This window comes from Protopterus annectens, chromosome 1.part0, assembly GCF_019279795.1.
Source record: "Protopterus annectens isolate FY-2018-M chromosome 1.part0, PAN1.0, whole genome shotgun sequence".
NCBI classification, from domain to species: domain Eukaryota; kingdom Metazoa; phylum Chordata; order Ceratodontiformes; family Protopteridae; genus Protopterus; species Protopterus annectens.
The window spans coordinates 737,771,046-737,792,732 of NC_056725.1; the positions used below are offsets into that span (position 1 = coordinate 737,771,046).

The 21,687-nt window shown below is 41.3% G+C and overlaps 1 protein-coding gene and 1 non-coding gene across 2 annotated transcripts in view; both read left to right on the forward strand.

The window, feature by feature from the left end:
• Window positions 1-21,687, forward strand: part of LOC122794375 (symplekin-like) — a 1,034,965-nt gene that overhangs the window by 69,099 nt on the left and 944,179 nt on the right. The gene's annotated exons all lie outside the window — the stretch shown is intronic.
• Window positions 10,712-10,783, forward strand: TRNAG-UCC. The gene has a single exon. It is a non-coding gene; the product is annotated as a tRNA-Gly (tRNA).

Consider the following 21,687-nt stretch of genomic DNA (forward strand, 5'->3'; position numbering starts at 1 on the left):
GAAGGATGGTGCCAGACAGTGACTGTAGTCTAATCGGTGATTAATATTGCTGGAGTGTTATGGTACTGATGCAGGGAATGAGATCTTGCCATCATATGACATAACTGCTCCTCATGTCATGGATACAGAGATATCATGATGGCAATACCAGCAAGGAGGCCCTCTACTCAGCACAGCCACTGCAGTATAGGCTAGAACACTTGGCAGACACCCATGCATATTATCTCATGAATCAACTACTACTGTGTTGAATTCTGTGGCATCCTAGTTAGTTCTGCAAAACAGGAATAGAACATCTTGGGTTGTAATTCAATGCATCATGCCAATATAACTTGCTTTGATCTGCAAAACTACAGTACATTAGTTGCAAAGCAAGGTAGTGTGTCTGCCTTCCACTGGTGCCATACATGTACAAGTCATACCATGCCTACCAGTGAATAGACAGAACCACACAGTAGTTATTGCAAGTCCTGACTCATCTGAACAGCTCCATGTGTGTTTGGTGCCAGTGATTCATCAATGACTGTACCTTCACAAAACCCACCTTCTCCTCCTGTATCAGCCTTGACAAAAAAGTATGTCAACCCAGCTGTCAGAATCCTAGTAAAAAGCTGAGCATCTTAGTGTGCCTGGCTTATCTTTGATTGGGTCTTCCTTTTCCCCCTTGTGTCCTTTATACAGCAGCATCACCATAGCATCATACATGGATTCTGACAGCTCCCATACCTCTTTTGTCTCATTAAATAAAGTTGTGAGCATCTCATTAATATGCAACATAAGTCTCTTATTAAAATCAGTTGGACACCCTCCAGGCCATCTGTTACCACTTTCCAAGTATTTAATGCATTCCATTATATCCACTAGCCTTATTTTCCTATATCTGCCTTTTCTTCATTCTACAACACCTTTCTCTGCCATTCCATGAACCTGTCCTTACTTTCCTTCTATATGTGCAGTTTTGGTAGAACCATCTGAACACTTTTCTGGTATCGACACTCTTCTTTACCATATAGAGTTCCTCAGTCCTCACTCCTGATGCTCAAGCTTTCTTCATCTGATCACTGATATGTAAACTAGCTTGATGTACTTTCCACAGTTTATTTATTTACTTTATTTATTGACATTTGTTTACCAGGAAAGTCCGAGTTGGGAGGAGCCCATTTTCAGCGTGGCCACGGGGGGAGGGGGACTTCCAAAGTATTACAAAACATTTTATGAATAATAACTATACAGTCATTAAAAATAATAGAAAAGCAAATACAGCTTAAATTATTATACCAAATTAAATATAATATGAAAACATTAGTTACGGGTAGATACAAGTTACATGACAATGATTTAACAGTTACAGAAATTTTAGCCAGTTTATAGAGAAATTAAAGGTAAGTTAGTGTAATGCAAACCAAACAGGAATTGCAATACAAAGTGAGAGAAAAGCAGGCTTATGGTGTATTTAGATAGAAAGCCAGCGGAGAAAAATTGATAGAAGTAAGGAAGTGAGTGAAGAAGGGGGAGTTAGGAAATATAAGGCATGAACAGGTACTTGTCCACATTTGGGAATATAGTTTATCCTGGTGTTGAGCAAGAACAGAGCCATCCTTTGGCTAAGAAGTCTTTCAGAATGGTTTTGAAGGATGGGAGGGAGGGTATTGACCTGGTGGATAAAGTTAAGGAGATCCAGGCCTTACCAACATGATATGAGTAGAGACAGTGTCCAGCAAATTTGATAGGTTTGTGGACAAACAGGAGTTTTTGGTCACTATATTGTAATGATAGACTAGGAACATATGCAGAATGATATTTACTGCTGGGCAAGCAGTTGGATTCTGGATACTTTTATAGGTGGCAAAAAGCTGTGTATAACCAATGTAGACTTTTTAGTGCTATGCAGTGGTGGGTTCTGAAAGGGGCATTTGCTGCAAATTTAGTAGCTTTGTTATAGCATTCCTGTAGTTTTGATTTTTGTGATGCATGAACGTTAGTAAGGATGGGAGCACCATAAAGAAGTGTGGGGAGAAGATAAGTAGTGGCAAATATAGCCTTAGTTGTGTCGGCGAGAACGTTTTTGGTTGTATAAAGTATCCCTAGCTTTTAATGAATTTTTGTTATGCAATATTGTATATGCAGGTCAAATTTAAGATTATCATCTACTATTATCCTTAATAATTTACTATGAAAAGTGACTTTATTGGTTGTATTATCAAGAGAAAGGACTTTAAATTTTGTTTTTTTCCAGGGGACAGGGATTCAGGGAAAAAAGTAGCTTTTTTTAGGGTTAAAAATGAGTTGCGAGTGACAAAGACATTGCTGTTAAAGCCTCCTGAGTATTTTTTAAAGGTGTGACACATTATCAGATGTGCAATGACTGTGAAGTCATCTGCTTACTGTATTAGGGAGGTCTGTTGAGTGGATGTGTGGAGGGTGTTGGTGAGAATGTTAAAGAGGAGGGGACTAAGGATAGAACCTTGCGATACACCAGCTGTGACTGGGAGGTATGGAGAGAGGGTGCAATGACATTTTACTGACTGATACCTATTGGATAAATAGCTTTTGAACCATAGAAGGGTGGGCTGAGAGTGACCTAATGAGAAGATAAAGTAGAAGTCTGCAGTCCCCACCATCTCCTTCCCAACCTTCTAGCCAACTCCTCATCCATTTTAAAATCCTTCATCTCTTTACTTTTTCCACCAGCATTTTAATTTGTTTCTCTAAAATATCCCCTACCATTTTAATATGCCCCTGCTAGAGATTCTTCATAAGGATCACTGCTGCAATAGCCTAAGTTGTATGTGTTACATCCGGGTCTATATTAAAATACCGAAACCTCACTTATGCGAATACCTAAACGCCAACACATAAATAGCGAAACGCAAAAACACCAAACATCCTGAAGCGGGAAATTCGAAATATCGAATTGCCATAGTTGGCCCACCCCAACGCCCGCTACGTACTACCTACTCGAACAAAATAAATAATCCACACTTCCCCATATCTACACTTCACCCATATATCCCATATCCTAATCAAACATTCACTATACACAAATGTATCTAACTATAAACAAACAACACCCAACTACGGGAAAAGTATAATTTACGTATACATTCAGCTACACAACTATATTACTATACATACACTTAACTTAACTCTACTTCTAACCCTAAAGTAAAGGTTGCATGTATTACTATGTATGCACTTACCTTAACCCGCACCCTAACCCTAAGGTCTGTAACTGTTGCACATTTACGTTAGGGAGCTATACTGGATAAGGGCCAACTATGACAATTCGATATTTCGAATTTCGCGCTTCAGGACGTTCAGTGTTTGCACTGTTCACTATTTATGTGTCGGCATTTAGGTATTCTCGTAAGTGAGGTTTCGCTATTTTAATTTAGACCCATTACATCCTGCTAATGATATAACAGCCTGCCAATCTCCAAAGCTTTCAGGACACCTTCCATGTGTCCAAGCCATTAGCAAGTGTCCAAGCCATTAGCAAGCTCAAACCGAACTGAACAAAAGACAGGTTTGGATGCCAAGTTCTACAGTTTCCTTGCCAGCAAAGAGAGCTTTCTGTGTGGACTTTCAGGGATCAGCAGAAGATAATGTTGTTAATTTGGTGGGAGATAAGTTTCCTTTGGAGGGAAAACATTTCCACTTTACTTTTTTATGACAGAAAACATACTTTTTTTAGTAAAATATAATTAATTAAGCCAGGAGAAAATGTTTTTAACAACTGTTACATGGCTTGGAATACTTCTGAACAGGAGTGTTACTTTGCTGCTTTTGCAGTAAAAAGGTTGGTAAGACTAACCTTAAACTATTTCTTTAGCAAAAATTGTATTATTTTACTTTTAAAAGTTGGGATAAGTGTTTAAAGTGCTTTTTACTGTGTTTTAATGGGGACAGAGTTACTTTTTGCAACTTATCAGTTTTAATGACTACTGCTGCAAAGCTTCTCTGGGAATCGGGTACCTTTTTTTGGCTTACCATGGAACAACCTGAAAGCTTCTCAGGTCTTCTTTCTTCCAGTCACAAAAAGAAGAAAATTGTTAAACAGTCTTTAGTACCACAGCAACCTGCTGACGTGCCACATCTGCAGGTGAGTGACTTTGATGTGGCCAAAACTGGTGACATGGACACCCCTCTTTTTCATTTGATCCCACTGGTGTAGTCTCTACAGCTACCATTGACTGGGGTAAGACACATCCTCTTGATGAGCAAGGGAGAGACAGTCTTGTTGGCCCTGGGAAAAGGGACAGAATATGCCACTCTGTTTAGACAGAAAGCTGTACCCATTCCTAGGACATTTTTGCTGGGAAACTTAGTCTGTTTCTGCAGAATTTCCTACCAGAGGAAGCAAAAAATTAAACATATGTCTTCCCCTATCTCATTTACCCTAGACAGGAGTAATTTATTTGGCGTAGCTCAGGGTATATAGGCTCTTGACCTATCCGGTATGGCTGCTTCTAGTTGTTGTGTCTTTCGGCTTTTCCCAGTTAGGGGTCGCCACAGTGGAACTCCGGTCCGCTAATGATTGGCAGTAGATTTTTACGTGCCGAGTTGCCAGCCCTGAGGCACAACCTTCAACGAAGGTACACCCATTCACGCATGTCTCCACACAGAAGATGCTTTAGCTGAGAATCGAATGGGACAACATCTTACTGTGAGGCGGCAACGCTACAGCAGCACCAGCTGCTTCTAATAAATGAAAAAAAAAACATTCTTCATTTTCTGAATAGATTCAAGAGTTTGAAGTTCAAAATTATTCTGAAAGCGCAGATTATGAGTTGTCTACATATTTTTGTTTCGTATTCTGAGTGTTGCTTCTGCCAGTACTCTTGAAGGATTCTCTTTCTCTGAAAATCTTTATAGAATGAGTCAGTTGTTTCAGTGGGAAAACAGAGATGTTTCTCAGTCCATAAAAAATATTATGATTTATTACAAGTGGTATTTCAAGAACCTACATCTATACTTCCTGTTCTGCATGCTTTGGAGGATGTATTCTTTTCACAGCCTGCAATTTCCCTGACAGCCAGCCTGCTGCTCCAAGAAAGCAGTATTCTTTATAAAATGCCTATCTTTTATATTTTTGTACACTCATCACAGATCTGACCCAGCAGTTATTGCTTTAGTGAGTCCAGCTGCTGCGCTAAACATTTGGTTAATTTTAATCCTTTTTCTGACAGGGATTGGAAAATTTTTGATAAATTTGAGGAAAAGGTGTATTCTATTGCAGTACTTGTTTACAGAATTCTCAGCTGTCAAGCTGATGTGTTGAAGTTTGTGTGAGAATATGAGGAATATTTTAGTATCTGTTTCCTCTTGTGAGGAGGAATCTGCTTTGTGCAACTTGATGACTTCTCTGTCTCAAGTGTTCACCCACTGTTTGAACCATGTGTATGATTTTGCTGATGCTACATCCAGGGCTGCTACCACTGGAACTGTCATGAGGAGGTTTTGAATCCTCCCTTTGACAGAGAACTAGTTTTTATACCCCCCCCCCCACTGCAGAGCTCATTAAAATGTGTGATGAGGCTGATTTAAGGGATGTCTTAAATTTTCAGCCCTCCTTCTCATCATTCTTTATAAGCAAAGTAAACAGTCACACAAGATGATGGGGAAACAAATGTTTAAATGCAATGGCAGGGAGGTTCTAAAAGGAAAGCAAGACCCACCCCCAGAACAAAGGCAGTCGAATTAGTCTGAATGACTCCATGAACGATTTCCAACCCCTGCAGTTCTTTAACCTTTCTACAAAGTCTGAATTTCTGTCTCTGTCTTTGACAACAGGTTACTTCATATTGATGGTCTGTGTCAGTAATCCACCATAGTTACAGATGGCAGTGGGAGTCTCTCCTTGTCTTTTGGGGAATACTCCTCACTCGCCAGGCCAGACTCTTCTTTTTCTTCTTGTCATTCAGCATTTGCGGTCTTGGGGTTGATAGAAGTTGTCCCTCTTCCTCAGTTAGGGAAAAGATTTTAGTCCAGGATATTCCTGGTTTCAATAAAAAGAGGATTCTTGGAAACCATTACTGGATCTCACTTTTCTGAATCCGTTTGTGATAGTTCCCAAGTTCAAAATGATGTCTGTTCGCAACTTGTTACCCCTTATTCCCATTTGAGTTTTCTAGTGACCTTAGATTAAAAAAAGTGCATATTATCACATTCCTATAGATCCGAATTTCAGAAGGTTCTTAGGGTTTCCTGTCTGGATCACATTATCAGTTCTCTGCATTATACTTTGCTCTGTCTACTGCTGGAAGGGTGTTCTCATTGTGTCTGGCTCCATTGATAACCTACTGCAAACGGCAAGGTATTCATATTTTTTTCCATATTTAGATGACTTGCTTATCTTTACAAAGTCTTTCAAAGAGTCAGGAATCTCTCAGTTGAGTAAGGGATCTCCTGCACAGGCTGAGATTCCAAGAGAAGTCTTGTCTGACTCCTTCTCACAGGATTACTTTCCTGAGGTAAATGCTGGACAACTCAGTTCAAAGAACTTTTCTTCCACAAGGGAAAAAACAGATATTTATTTATATCTGTTTCAGAGTTTTCTATTTAGATTACTGTCTCAGTGAGGTAATTCCTCAAGATTCTGGATCTTATGGCATCTATGCTACTCATGATACTTCTTGCAAGAGTCTACATGAGAAAAATCGAATAGTACCCGAAGTCTGTATGGTCAAACCATCAACATCCCCTGACATTTCAAATTCCAGTTTTGGGGATTTGTGAAAAGGGAAATTTTGTGGTGGAACACATGACAAAACAAACCAGGAAAACCAACAAGAAGACTGAACATTTTGTGGTGGAGACATCAGATTTCTCAGAATACAAGTCTGTTATTCTCCCTTTCTGCTCCAGCACAGTCAGTTACAGCAGACTCCTTAGATTTTGCTTGGGGAGCAGTGTCTGTGTGGATAAAACCACAGAGACTTTAGAACAAAAAAGACAGGAAGAACACACTAACATAGAAGAGATATTAGATATCTTATAAATGCTTTCAATTGTTTTAATTATCTGTGACTTCCAGGACCTGTTCAAGTGTTTACATACAGCACCACAGTAATATGGTACATAAACAAGCAAGGACAGACCTTATTCTCTGTGCAGATTAGTCAAGGTATCCAGGGATATAGCTTTTCAGCACAACTCTCAGTCTACAGGCATCTTACATACTGTCAAAGCAAATCTGTGCGGTAGACAAGCTGAGTGGGACCAGGACAGACCATCACAAATGGCAACTGAATCAGGAGGTCCTCCAAGAATTGAACCAGCTATAAGGCACACCTCAAATAGATCTGTTTGCCTCTGCTCACAACAATCACTTAGCAAAGTTCTGCTCCAGCACTCCATGCAAGAAGGCCTGGAATACATATGCATTTTCTTTTCCTTCACAAGAATGTTCCCGTATGCTTTTCCACCTTTTCCATTAATATCCAGTGCCACACTGGAAATTCAGAAGGACTCTTCAGACATATTTGTGGTGACTTCCTTCTGCCCCAGGCAGTAGTGGTTCTCCTTATTTTGGAAATGGACAAGGGCAATTACCACAAGCTTCCCAACAGACTGCATTTACTTACAAAACATCAATGATGTTTGGTACATTCCCAACCCCAGAGAGCTACAACTGACTGCCTGAATGGTAGAATTTTAATACATTTTAGGCATCTGTTTTCTGGGGACATGCAGCAGGTATTAATGGAGGTAAGAAAGCCTCCTACAAGAAAGTAATGTATTAGCAAATGGAAAAGGTTTTCTAGATGGTGTCAACAAAAGAACCAGCACCCATTTAGGGCTGGTGTACCCCTGATTCTATAGTATTTGTGTATACTATCCTATGGCCTGTCTTACTCCTCAGTCAAGGTTCACTTGTTGGCCATTTCAGCATGTCTTCCCATGGATCACCCTCTTTCAGTGCAACCTCGTGAAAATATTTTTGAGAGGGGTGCTGCATAAGAAGCCTCCTGGGATTTTAATTTTGTGTTAGAAAAACTAACTCTATTTGAACCAACTCGTCATGCTGACTTGAGATTCCTAATATGGAAAACTGTCTTGCTAATTGCTCTGGCCTCTTCAGAAGAGTATCTGAGTTGCAGACTGTCATGTTGGGTCAACATAGTCTCATTTTCTACAAAGACAGGGCTTCTTTAAGAACTAATCATTTATGCCTAAGGTGGTAATCTAAGGTTACCTTAAGCCAAGCTGTCCATCTTCTTATTTTCTTCCCAGATCCTAAAATGAAAGGGAAAGGATATTCCATACCTTGGATGACTATAGACAGCTTAGTTACTATCTAGACAGAAGAAAATCTTTCATAGCTTCTGATAAGTTGTTCATTTCTTGTGAAGCTACGAAAAAAAGACAGTCTGTGTCAGAACAGTTTATTTCAAAATGGTTGTCTCTTGCTATTACTTTATTTTATACCCACCACAACAAAACAATTCATGTCAGGGTTAAGGCTCACTTTATCAGGGCATTGGCTTCATCTGTGGCTTTTTGGAAAGGGCTGGCTGCTAGAAGTATTCTAGAAGGAACAACTTGGTCCACTTGTCACACTTTTAGAAAGTGATATAAACTAGAGTCCTTCCCTAGGTCTAGGACTGACTTTATTAGGACCATTCTGCAGGGGCTCCTGGACCCTCATGCCTTCCTCCTCCCAGTCAGTATAAGGTATGGTAATCTACCCATATAGCTTAGGCTACTGCAGCGGTGATCCTTATGAAAAACATAGTACAGCTGTATAAGTAAACTTACCATAACAGTAGATTGATCACTGTTGCAGTAGCCATTTTCTCCTTCCACCCTCCTTATTTTTGTATCCTTTTTTTCTGCCAGGGAGTGGAGTTTTTATTGGGGTCTGTATTAGATCAGCGAAATGGCATTACAGCGAATGCCATTTCGCCAACACATATAGACCGAAATCCGAAAATAGTGAAGGCTCAGGTCAGCGATTTTTCCCAGGGAAAAAAATCACTTGGTCTGAGCCGTGACATTGCCCTTTACCCTACTGTAGTTGGATCTCGGAGATGACATATTTAGTTGGGGGGGTGAGGGCACAGCCCCCCATGTTGGGGGGTATGGGGCGGCGAATCCTCTCATTTTATGTTTGAAATTGTGTGTATGTGTTTTTAGTGCAAGCGATTTCTTTCCCAGGGAAAGAGATCGCTGTTTTGAACGTTCATGGTTTAGTGAGGTCGCTGATTATGTGTCGATGAAGAGGCGTTCGATGGAATGCCTCTTCGAGCATTTAATGTAGACCCTTTTTATTGCTGTATTCCTATCATTGTTCTCTTAGGACTTTAACCTCCCTCCCTGTGTTGGCATGAAAGCTCTGAAGGGCTTGGCGTCCAAACATAACTTTTCATCAACTCTGCTTGAACTGACAGTTTGGGCGCGTGGAAGGTGCCCTGAAAGCTTTGTAAGCTGGTTTGTTGTTGTATTCTGTACAGGATATAACACATATAGCTTAGGCTACTGCAACAGTGATCATTCAAATATTTCCTGTTATGGTAAGTTTACTTACACAACTGTACCTTCCTGGCTTCCTTTGCAGAGACAGAAAGCAGGGAAAAGAAGGTCATTCTCACCCTGGATATGCATTTTCAGTTTTACTGTTACCTGAGATGAATAGGGTTACATGCAGTTACTATCCTATGGCCTGTCTTACTGCTCATTTAGGGCTCACAAGACTAGTTGTTTGTTCATTTGTTGTGTGTGAGAGAAGAGTTTATGTGTGCTAGGTGGGTACCCCCCAAGCTGACTGCCAGCTGTATTATTTTTTGTCATCAGACCACTAACTGTTTGTTGGCAAAATATGAGGCCTAAGCTGACTAAAGTAGAGGAGCCCATGTCTCAAATTTTACTTCCAGAAAGTCTTTATTGTAGACATATATGTGTTGACCACTTGGCCTTTAGTGCTTACCTTCCCTATATGTATTAGTGTTTTGAACACAGCTTGTGGAGTAAACCTATTTTGGAAGGCAGTACTCCAGGACTCAACTATCTGAGCTTTGTGCTTGAGTGATCCTCTGCCTCCTTCCACACAGATTATAAAAACTTCAGTTCAACCAAGGACTCATCAATGAGAGTCAATGATGTCATAAATACATGGTACTGTCTGACAGATCACAATAGATCACTATTTCAGTAGTAATTGCATTTAGGACTGTATCCTGCCGTGGATGCCATATGTCCGATAGTCTACAAAACTTCACGCACTGTTCTTGTGCAGATTACATCTGCCCTTAACACAGCCGCATGTGCCAGTATAAGAGGAATGTACAGAAGCAGCAAAAGGCAGACTTATCTTGCTACTAGTTTACATGCAGGCTGTCATCAGCATTGCAGCTAGTGTTTCCATACAGCCAAATTCAGCCCAAGGTCTTTTAGCAGATAGTATCTCTTTGGGGGACCTTTCCTATTTCTTTTCAAATTTTTGTCAGAAACCTGCTTATGTCTGTCAGAAAAGGAAAGTTTGATTGTGGGTTGCAAATTCACTACAAAGACTCCAATTGTAGCTGATTTTTCTGTTTAGAGGCTCTACACAATGTTAAATTGTGTCCAGTTTGTCAGTCATATGCCCCAAATACTGTTAGAGGAATGTTTAAATTCCCTTTTAATTTTCCTTGAGAATAGATGTCTTCAGGACTTGGCATGAGCAGGTACAGCTTTCTCCTTCTGTGCTTTGGACCTTCTCCCTCAGGTAGCATTGGTGGTATAGTGGTGAGCATAGCTGCCTTCCAAGCAGTTGACCTGGGTTCGATTCCCGGCCAATGCAAGAAGTCTGTACATTTAGGAAAGCACTAGGAAGCCTGAAACTGATACAAGCACTCAACTCTCCTTGTCAATAAGGAGAAATTAATCGTAGACACTAAACAGCCTATAACTGCAAAGTACCTTGCAAAGGTAAGGGAAAACTAGGTCTTAAACTTTACAAAAAAAGCACCTAAACAGGCATGCCCAACGGTCAGCTTCCGGTGATTTCTCCTGTCCACCTGGTGAATATGGGCTTATTGGGGCAATGCGGCAACTGCCTCATGTACACAGACAATCCTCACCTCCTACCACCCAACACTACAACCTGTGAGAGATGCACTTACATAGCCAAACTGGAAGCAAAGCTCTCTCCTGCCAGCTAGACAGTCAAGAGGAGAAGGTTAACACCTGCACTACACTTCAAGCAACTCATAGCCCTTCAAAACTCACACCATCAACACCCACACATAGCAACACTAAACCCACATATGCAGAGGCCCTTATCATTAACCTGCCCAAGCAACAAGGACCTCCGAAGCTGAAACGCAAACAAACACCAGTCACAACCAAAGTGACACATAGCTCACAACAGCAGTGTGCCACCCAACAATAGCCCTTAAGGCAAAACAGTGTACCCAACACTTCAGTCATAGGTGACTGTATAGTCAGGCACACTGATGTTTCACTCACCAGGCTGAACAAGGAGAAAATTACAGTCAGCTGCCTGTTGGGTGCCAGGATCTGCCACATAATGCATGCACTCAAGTCACTCCACAACAAGTACAAATACGACTCTGTCATTGTCCATGCTGGAATGAATGACTTGAGACGTACCTCCCTGGACTACATGAAAAGTGACATGGAAGAGCTCTTGGATCATGTGGCCCAGGCAGGTATGACCCTAGCCCTGAGTAGCATCCTGCCTTCGCCCAGAATTATACCACAGTATAAGGACAAAATGATTGACTTCAACAATTGGCTAAGCTTCTGGTGTCATTCAAAGGAGATCCAGTATCTGTCTGCCTGGGAAGACATGATCGACAAACCACGATGCTTTGCCAGAGATGGTCTGCACCTGTCACCTCTTGGATTCAGGTTACTGGCTAAAGCTCTTGCCACCCCTGTAGTGCCTTTTTTAGGCAAGATTCAAAGGATAAAACCACCACCGTAACAGATACAAGCATGCAAAATCTAAAGGTAATGCTACTCAATGCTAGAAGTCTAAACCTCAAAATGCACTCTCTCGTGGCACTCCTAAAAATGGAGAACATCGATATCTGTGCAGCAACTGAGACCTGGTTCAAGGCTCCAGAGAGCACCCCTGAAATACCAGGCTACAACTCTTACCACACTTTTCCGCCACAAAACCAAGACTGGAACACTAAAGGTGGAGGAGTGTCCATATTCACCAAAGATATTCACACCTCCAGGCTAGTTGCCCAACACAATGCATCTGAAATTCTCCAGGTGCAACTAACACTAGGTAAGACTGCAATCCAAATTGTAGCTTGCTACAGATCCCCCACCATGCCCCAAGATTCTCACTACACCTTTCTAAACATACTGGAAAATATTAAGATACAACCAAACACTCTAATACTGGGTGATTTCAGCTACACTGCCATTAACTGGGAAAACTGCTCGGGTACCAACTCCTTTTCCCAACGGTTCTTGGAATTCATAAATTCCAGTGCCCTGGATCAACTAATCCTTTGTCCCACCAGGGACTCCAGTATCCTAGACCTGGTCATTACCAACATGGGAGATAGATGCTCCACACCAGTGGTCACCCCCTCATTGGTCAGGTCTGACCATAAGCAAATCACCCTTGACATCCACATTCCACTCCCACCCCCACCCCCCAGTAAGGAAACCTCCTAAAAAAACTTCTCCAAAGCCAACTTCATGCTACTGAAGTCAGACATGACAAACTTCATGACACCCATGCAGACGGGATCTGAAAGCTCGACTGCAGAATCCTACACTAACGCACTGTACGAGCACATCCACTCGTCCATGAATCGTGCCATCCCAAATAGAACCAAGATGCTCTTCTCCAAAAAAAGGAAGCCAATCTGGTGGTCCCATGCTATAAACAAACTATACAACAGAATGAAGAAACTGTTGCAGAAAAGATGAAAATCCCAGGATGCAAAAAACTCCCTCACCAGCCTCAGTAAGAAGCTGAGATCCCTCATAAAACCCTCAAAAGCCAGTTATGAAAATAAAATTCCCAGATTCCAAAGACAGCCACAAGGTATTCTATAGTTATGTCAAGAATCTAAATGGCAATGCTCAGATCTGCTCTGAGCTACAACAGAATGGCATTAAATGTACTGATCACAAGGATATTGCCAATATCCTGGCAGATCGATTTAGTGCCAACTTCACCCCCCTCTCACCCCCTAAAGGGCCCATCTCAATACCAGAAGATTGCCAAATTCCGGTAATCACAGCCACACAGGTAGAAACCATACTTTCCAAAGCTAAGAATACAGCATCCATGGGACCAGATGACATCCCAGGCTGTGTACTACATGAACTACAAATTGAACTGGCACCTCACCTAAGTGTCATGTTTAATCATAGTCTCACCTTAGGCTTCGTGCTCACAGAGTGGTGCACAGCTACAGTTATCCCACTCCACAAGGAGGGATCCACCTTGGATCCCGGGAACTACTGTCCCATCAGTCTGACAAGCCTGATCTGCAAGGCCATGGAACGCATTATCATGGAACTTATAAATCAAGACATTGGCAACCTTCAAACACTGGACCCCAACCAGTTTGGGTTGGTGAAGGGCTGATCTTGTCTCCTGAATCTGATTGACTTCTTTGAATCAGTCTCCAGAGCTGTGGACAGCCTATCTGGACCTCGCCAAGGCCTTGACACCATCCCCCACTCTGGAATCATAGATAAACTTACTAAGCTGGGTATAAATCCCTACATCACTCGATCGGTTGCCAACTGGCTTACTGACAGAACCCAGACTGTAAAAGTAGCCGACTCTAAATCCAGCTCCAGACAAGTGACAAGTGGAGTACCTCAGGGTTCAGTCCTGGGACCACTCTTGTCTGGCATCTACGTCTCTAAAGTACAGGCCAACACTAAGGGACACTGGCTAACAAAGTTCACAGATGACTGCAGATTGGGAGCCATTATTAAATCCCCAAATTATGTGGATATTCTACAAAAGGACCTTACAGAAACAGATGCCTGGTGCCAGAGCCATGGGCTCAAGCTCATTGCCAAGAAATGTATTGTTATCCCCTTTGGAAAAAAACATGTACCCGTGAATTACCACATAGGTGGCAGTACACTAAACATCAAAAGTGTGATGAGAGACTTAGGGACACAGGTAGACAGTGGTCTCACTTTCGATAACCACATCGCCACAACAGTTAGGAAATCCTTCTGTGTGGCACACCTCATCACTAAGGGCTATTCATCCAGAAAAAAGGAGGTCATTGTCCCATTGTACTCATCCCTCATTAGACCCATTGTAGAGTATAATGCCCCGTTTGGTATGTACCTTGCAAGACATCTGCAACAGCTGGAAAGCCCACAGAAATACCTCACTAAAAGAATCACAGGCCTAAAGCAGATGCCATATGCTGACCGTCTAAAAAAACTCCAGCTATACTCTGTGGCATATCATCTACTCAGAGGCGCTCTCTGCTTAACATACAAGGCCATGTCATACCCTGAGTTGTTGGACATCCTCCACTTAAAGAAATCCCAATTCCTCAGAGCCACACGCTCCAGGGATCTAAACCTTGTCATCACAATGAACAAAACATGCTGGAGGGATAGGTTCCTGACCCAGAGACTCTCCATATGGTGGAATAGACTGCCCATACATGTCAAGCAGAGCACCTCCTTGGCCCTGTTCAAAAGGATCCTTGATGATTGGATGGGAGATAGGAAATTCATCCCGGGGATCATGTCAGTCACCCTGCTAGACAGGGGTCCAGAGAAGTAAATATTGTGGGAAGAAATATCCAGGGAATTGTTATGGCTAGGCTTGTATAGGCCCTAGGGCCAATAGCTTAGTACCAACCTATGAAAGAATACAAAAAGTGTCACAAGAGGTAATTGACAATAATGTATGTCCTTCTCTCTCATACAGGAGCAACCTTAGCTCAACTGGTGCCCTAGGCAAAAGGGCTCCATGGTGCCCCCCACCACACCACCCGGTGCCCCAATCCTGGTCTACCTACACCAAACAAATACTGGAAAAGTGCCCCTGTTAGAACGGCGCCCTAGGCAGCCGCCTAGTTGGCCTATGCCCAAGGCCAGCTCTGCTGTCATACAGTCTGTGATTGATTACTCTATCAACATGTGATCGATCATAGCTGCTGGATCATCTATCTACTTATTCTGAACCTCTAGTACAACTCCTTTGGAGGCTGCTACAGGCTAGGATCCTTGCACATCTGATCAAATTGCATGCTTAACTGAGTCAGACAAGAAGGCAGAATCAATTATTATTTAATGTGAGAATGTGGAAGGTATCCAGCAGTTTTTTTTAAGGGAGGGGATCGAAAGCTCAGTCATGGAGATCAGGCCTAAGGCTTCAACCGCAAAGGCCATATGTCTGGACACTTCTAAGAAACATACACAGAAAACCAAAACATATGTCACCCCCAGTAATAGTTCCAGTCAGAATGGGAAGAAGGAAAATTGGCTTAATTTTGCTCAAGGGCTGTTTAAATCTAGTCTTTCCTTTCAATCCTTTCTGCTTATGTCTTCTGCTTCCACTTCTATCCCTATTAAGGGTAATAAAGTCCATTCCTCTTCTGAAGAAGAGTAATTCTGTAATTCTGACAAGGACTGGATTATAGCTGTCAAATTTCTTCTCCCACTAGATGTGAATCTAAGGTAGAGGACCTATTATCCTCTGAATCCCCTCCCTAACAAGAACATTTTTTAATGATAAAATCACTATTGCAATAGCTTAAGCCGTATGGGTTATATCCTTCCAAAGATGTGACAACTAGCCAGCATCCAAAGATTTAGGTCACCTTCTGTGTGCCCTAACCACTAAACGGCTTGAAAAGAGATTTGTAGTCAGTGGTTAGGGCACCAGTCCTTCAGAACATTCTTGCCATCAAAGTGCTGTCTCACTGTGGGCTTTGAGTGATCAACAGTTGACTAAAACACATAAATGTCTTGCCCTCTGGGCTATCTACAGTTCCAAGAGTGTTCCCCTCTGTGGTAAACTTTCCACCTTAACAAAATTTCTGAGGAAAGCAGGCTTCAAGCTGTTCAGTTCTTCCCTCCACTGTATGCAAGAAGAGAATTTTATGGGAGGTTTTGGTAGTCAAGCTAGCTTCCTGTCTGCCTCAGCCACCAGTGAGTGACTCTGTTGTGGCCAAATCAGACACTTCCAACTGCTCATTGTCTTCTCTTGATCCCACTGATGTTTCTCCATGAGATGCCATTAAGGAGTGAGAGAGAAGCATGTCCTCACTGGCTTTTGGGTTATCCTCTTCAGGCAAGAGAGAACCACTCTTGTTCTCAGAGGAGCAAGCAGGTGATGGTTTATTGTGAAGCTGACCTAAGGTGCCTGATTCCCAGGGAAGAGCACCATCTTTGGGTTGTATTTTAGGGGGTTTCCTAAGAAGAGAAAACAAGAGTTAAGTATATGTCTTCTTCTGTTTTACATGGACGAACAGGGATGATTGACTGGGTTTTGCTAAGAGCTTATTTCTAGTGTTTAATTCTTTAAATTCTGAGTCTTCATTGTGTTTAAAAGAAAAAGATCTCCCTCTTTTTCAGGTACCAATTCCCTATCTGAAGGATAGGAATTAGACTGGGATTGTACTTCTTCAGTGCCTACACCATAGGAATGGAAATTTGATTCTTAAGTAGTTTTTCCTTCAGTTTTGTCCCCCATAGAAGGGTTTTCTTTTTCTGAAAATATAGAGAGAATGAGGGTGGGAACAGAGTGAATTTCCAGTATACCAGCAAACATATTATGATTTAGTACAGATGGATTTTAGTACAGATGGATTTTTCCTCAGCCTGTAGTTGTTCCTCCTGCCTCCTTGAATTATGTTTTCTTGACAGCCTGCATTATGCCTAGCAATCAACCTCCTGCACCATAAGTCTCATAGATTATATAAAGCCACCAAACTCAAAAAATCGATTTCTAAATCTCGAATCACACCCTTCAGTTATTTATTTGGTAAAACTATGTGTTGCGAAACATCTTGTGAATGTCAGTCGTATCCTTTCTGACAAAGATGGGAAAGCTTTTGATAGATTTGGGAAGAAAGTGTGGCAATCGTTTATATTAGGACACACCAGGATGCGTAGTAGCAAGAGCTGGACCTGGTGTGACGTGTGCCAACTTTATACTGTCAGACTTGTTTTTCAGTTGTTGAGAAAATGAGATGTAAAAAAAACAGACAGCATAATGTCCATCGAATAACTTATGTCCATGAACTCCCCAAAAGGACTGCAAGGCACTTAAAACTGTGAATAGTAGGGCGTGACAGCCCCCTTGCTGGATGTGCATGGCCGTTGTTCACTGACATTGTTTGTAATGCCCAACATTAAAGTTTCAATTTTTTTATTTTATAATTTAACTTTCAACTTTTTAATGTTAAAGAAGTACAGGATTAGAACAACAATTAAATAATGTGCAAAACACTTAACTGACAATCCCATCGGGAAGTCAAAGACGTCAGCTCCTACCACACCTGCGCAAAGTACAATGGTGTGCCATAATATAAACAGGTGCCAAAAATGTGGTCTTCTTTTTCTTCCACCTTAACCTTCAGAATTCTGAATTATTAGCCTTTGCCAAAATGTCTGCTTACATCTTTTATTTCTTTTGAAAATATGAGAAAGTTAACTGCTAATCTCCGTTCTTCACAGATAAAGACATCTCTGAATTCTTTAACCATTTAAGTGTTTTTTATGACTCTGCTGATGCTGTATCCAGTACAGCTGCTACTGGATCAGGATTGACATTTGTTTGGTTATGCTCACAAAAGTTATCAGATGTCAAAGCCAGTATCTTGAATTTTCCCCTAGATCAAGAGGTATTGTTTGGTCCATCATCTGCTGAGGATCTTAAAATATTTAATGAAAGAGGGAACATAATTCAAGGGATCACTCAGATTTTGCAATCCTCCTTCCCAGAGTTTAGTAGGACCTTTTCTTCCATTTCAGGATCTTTTTATAGGAAACAGATCAAACATTTTCTGCAAGGTACAGGCAAACAGAATTTCAAAATGCAATGGCAGAGATTCTCAAAAATGAGGAGAAGCCTTCCCATGGACAGTCCAAAAAGATACACTGACTATTTGCTACTTCCAGGGGATTTCCTTTTTCCCACCCTGGCTATCCATTAAATCTTTCCCAAAATGTAGGTCTTCATTATCCTCAGTGGCATCAGATAACATTAGGCAAGTTGTTTCTGAAAATTCTTCAGTTAGGATACAATAGGCAGTGGGAGTCCCTTCCTCTTTTTCAGGGGATTTTGCCTCATCTGTCAAACCAAACTTCCCTGTTTCACCCAGCCTAGAAGAGATTGTCTGTATGGGTCTTAGAACCATTCACCCAGAACAAGCAGGAATAGTATTTTATGCAGTAATCTTTTTGGTGCCAAAGAAGGACCTTGGGACACAAGTCCTAGACCTTTCTTTTTTAAATCTTCACATCAGAGTCCTACAGTTCAAGATGCTTTCCCTTCAGTCTGTATGTTATTCCTCATCTCCTCAAAGTTTCTTAGTAACTCTAGGTTTAAAAGATGCCTATCATCACATCCCAGTTCTCAAAGACTTCAGATTTTTTAAGATTTTCTGTGTCTGGCTTACATGTTCAGTTCTCTGTTTTACCCTTTGGGCTATATACAGTTTAAAGAGTGTGTACTAAGTGTCTGGAACCAGTAATAGCTTGTTGCAGGTTGCAAGACATTTGTATTTTCCAGTATTGGCATACCGTCATATTTGCAGACTGCTTTTTAAAATGTTAGGAATCTGTTGTCTGGGTAAAGGACCTTCTTCTCAGTCGGGGTACCAGGTAAACTTAGAGAATTCTAATCTCAATCCTTTTTACAGGATAGTATTCTTGGATGCCTTCTGGATGTATCCCTCACCTGGGCTTGTCTTCCTCAGGACAATGTAGATATTTACAAGGAACAATTTCTGATATTCTTTAAACAGCCTTTGGCTTCAGGTAATGAATATCTGTGGATTCCCATGGTTTCTACTATTCTCACAGTTCAGACTTCACATGAGAAAATACAGTGGTTCCTCAAATCAGCTTGGACCCAACCCATATTTTTTTTTTTTCAGATTCTATTTGGGGAAGTTGTCTTGGTGGGTTGACCAGTTATCTCTTGATGTGGGTTTCCTTCTTTCAGCCTTCCAGCTCCTACTCAGTTTGTAACCACAGATGCCTTAGACTTTGCTTGGAGAGCTGTTTCTAAGGTGGTGAAAGTCCAGAGCCTGTGAAACATACAGAACAAACTAAAACACACAAATGCCAAAGAAATCATGGCAGTAATAAATGCTTTCAGATCTCTAAACCATCTTTAGATTCAAAGTCCTCTGCTAATAATCATAGACAACTCCACAGTGATGTTGTACATAAACAAGCAGAGAAGAACCAGTTCATACCACCCTTTGTAAACACGCTGTGGTAGCCTGGGAAATAGCAACTTGGCACAGTATTTCTCTTAAACTTACCTACACTCCATCAGAGCAAAACATTATTGTAAACAAGCTGAGCAGGACCAGGACAGACCCTCACGAATGGAAACTGAGCCAAGATATCTTCCGGGAATTGATCCAACTGTGGGGATCTTCTCCAGTAGATTTGTTTGCCTCTATTCATAATAGACAGTTAAAGAAAGTCTGGTATAAGATTCCTTGCAAGCATGCCTTGGAGACAGATTCCTTCTCATTCCATGAGTGGGAATGTTCCTTTATGTCTTTCCACCCTTTACCACAGATAACCATGGTCACTAAAGATTCAGAAGGTCTCCATAAAGATAATTGTGATGACTCCCTTTTGGCCCAAGCAACAGTGGTTTTCCCTTTTTTTTTTTTTGAAAATGGCCAAGGGTGATTAGCAGAAGTTTCCTTACAGAATGGATTTACTCACAGAAGACAGGCATTATTTCATGCACCACAGCCTCGGACTACTTCAACTGACTGCCTGGTTGGTAGACTTTTAATAACTTTTAGACACATATTTTCTTGGGATGTGCAGCAGTTATTAAAGGAAGCTAAGAAACCTGCTACTAGAAAATTATATATGGGCATACCTTTCAACCATTTAGCTCAAGAAATCTGGACAAGGCCTAAAATAATGGGGGACAAAGGCCCAAAAATAGGGACAGATTTTAAATATTGATTTTCTAAACTTAGAAATTTGCTGTAACAACATGATTTGTGTTATCATGCATTATCTGAAGGGTATGCAGTCTGAAACTCGAATGTATGTCATTATTTAGTAACTTCAGTCCTCAATGATCTGCCATAAAACCACAAATTATATAAGGAACAGATCAAAAATTTGACACAAAAATCTGGACAGTCTGTGAAAATCTGGACATTTGAGAGGTATGTATATGAGTAATTGGAAAAGATTTTCTGGTTGGTGCCAAAGTAAGAACCAAGAGCCTTTAAAGGCCTATATTCCTGTGGTTCTACAATATTTCTGTGAGTTACTATCCTCTGGCCTTTTTCATGGATTCGTAGATTCATAAATCGTTACTAAGCTAATGACCCAGGAGGCCTTTATGAATCTAGCCAAGTTTTCCAAAAGAATAATGATGTCCTGTATCCAAATATGACACTGAGGGCTAGGCATTTATAGGCTACATCTGTCCATAAGGGACATAGGATCTTAGGAATTTACTAGGCTGTTGACCAAGAGGTCATTTCAAGCCTAGCCATTTAATCCTGGTGTAATACCATAGAAACTGTAGTCATTACCCAAAATTCTATTTAGTAGTGACTGCCCATGTCCAGGAGGGTTGTGGGCACTATCCCCAATAAGAATTTACAGTGCCCCATCCACTTGTCCAGGATCCTTTTGAACATGTGATAGAGGTGCTCTGTTTCATATGAATTGGTAGCCTATTCCAAAGGTGCGGCAGTCATTTGGAGATGAATCTGTCCCTCCGGCATGTCCTATTCAAGTCGCAGGCCATATTTAGGTCCCTGGAATGGGTAGCTCTAGTCCCATTTGATTTAAGGATGTGCAACAAAATTCATTAGGTTTGGGTCTAAGATTGCTCTGTAAGCCAAGCATAAGTCTCCCCTAATAAGTCTATATGATACAGAGTATAGTGACAGAGACTTTAGTCTGTTTGTGTAAGGCACATGCTGGAGTCCCTTGATCTTCTTTGTTAGAAACCTCTGAGATCTCTACATTTGCTAAAGCTGCTATGTACAGTACAAGCCAAAAGGGGTGTTATACTCCATTATGGGCATGATTAGTGACAAGTATAGAGGGGTTATAGCCTCCTTTGCTCTAGAGGTGATGCCTTTACTAATCAAGTGTGCTACGTAGAAAGCTTTCCTTACTACAGTAGATACACGGTGGTCAAAGTTAAGGTCATAGTCAACTTCTGATCCAAGATCCCTTACCACTTTGTAGGTACTTAGGGTACTGTTGTTGATTTGATAGTGTGAGGGGCCATTGTTTTTGTCAAAGAGAATAATGATACATTTCTTTGCATTCACTTTTAGACCATGACTAAGACAGCAGTTGTTGGTCTGCATAAAACCCTCCTGAAGTATACTAACATCATTTGGGGATTTAGTAATTGCACCTAGTTTGCAGTCGTCTGCAAACTTGGTCAACCACAACCCCTTAGTTTTGGCCTGTACTTCTGAGAAGTATATACCAAACAGTAGGGGGCCTAGCACTGACCATTGTGGCACCCCACTGTTGACAGGT